The sequence below is a fragment of the Ictalurus furcatus genome, chromosome 24 (genome assembly GCF_023375685.1).
Source record: "Ictalurus furcatus strain D&B chromosome 24, Billie_1.0, whole genome shotgun sequence".
Taxonomy (NCBI): Eukaryota; Metazoa; Chordata; class Actinopteri; order Siluriformes; family Ictaluridae; genus Ictalurus; species Ictalurus furcatus.
This window is the reverse complement of record NC_071278.1, coordinates 17,670,280-17,671,679: the sequence shown is the minus strand read 5'-3', so window position 1 is coordinate 17,671,679 and position 1,400 is coordinate 17,670,280.

Below are 1,400 nucleotides of genomic sequence, written 5' to 3'. Positions count from 1 at the left end.
TGGACGTGTGGTATTTGCGCCCCGCCCCTCTCGTGACTGACAGGCTGCCGACATGATGACCACGCCCCCTGTCTCATTTTTATCTTTTTTTTCTTTTAAATCTTTTAAGTCTTTTGTTATGTTTCATAATACAAATAATAATAATAATAATAATAATAATAATAATAATAATGTTTTTCGTTCATTACTCAACTATTAGTTTCTATTTCTATTACCATCAGAAATAAAGGTTCCTGAGGAAACACTCACCACATTCACAGAGGATTCTCTATCTGCAAAGGGAATGTTTTCATGCTGGCCCGGTCATTTCAAACAGAAAAGGAGAAAAAGAGATTCAATTCGATCAGGAGTAAACTAAGGTCCTAACCAGGTCATAAGCAATAAGGCGCCTTATTACAGAGTAGAACTGTAAAAAGTCTATTATTGAAGTCGTTTCCCTCTCATGTTGAAATCTTTACAATAAATATTTTACAAACAATAGAATTACTTCATTTAAAAAGAAAAGACAAGATATGAAGCAAGAAAAATTGTGACAGCATCTCATATCACAGTTACTCCATGGGTTGGTCTTGGTTCACATATCACATATATTCTGGGTTACAAAATGTTTCATTTTTAAGCTTATGATTTTACTGGGTGTACAAAAAAGTGTATGGTCAAAAAAAGAGCTTTTGAAAGCTTCCAGATGTCAGGCAATAATAATAATAATAATAATAATAATAATAATAATAATAATAACAGATAAAGATAAAATAAACCCATACCCTTACTCCCAGCGCACCATTATTGTACATCATCTTATACACATTCTTAGTCTATAAATTCTTCTTTCAAAATTAGATAAAATCAGATGAAATAATTTCCAAATTAGAATAAATTAAAATAAGTAGAGTAATAGAATAAAATATTCTATTCTATACCATATAATTTTGGCTTCACGGGGCCAGATATAGTATTAAATGAGACCAAGGAGGAAAGAGAAAAAATCTCAAACAGCAAACATTTCATTTGGATCCATCGTCTGGATGTATGTTGGCACTGGCTGCCAAATAGTAAAACACCTTTGACTACAGCGTTTTGTGGAGTACTGAATCTTCCCTATTGTAAGATGATAGATAAGATCACTGAACCAAATTACTAAATGTACCTGGAGATCTATCCTTCCATTTGCCTGATTATAATCTTACCAAAGCCTCACATAAACATGGGTGCTGGACTCATGGCTGTTCCGCACAAGATGGGATAAACTCACTATTTTGCTGAAGCATCACTAGAAACAAGGCAGTTTTAGAGACCCCCATTTCAGACTGGCATCTTGCATGGGATCATAAAGAGAGGCCTTATGTTACTCCAGCACAAATTTGATGAGTCTCAGGATGCTGTTCAGGGCCCATCCTACA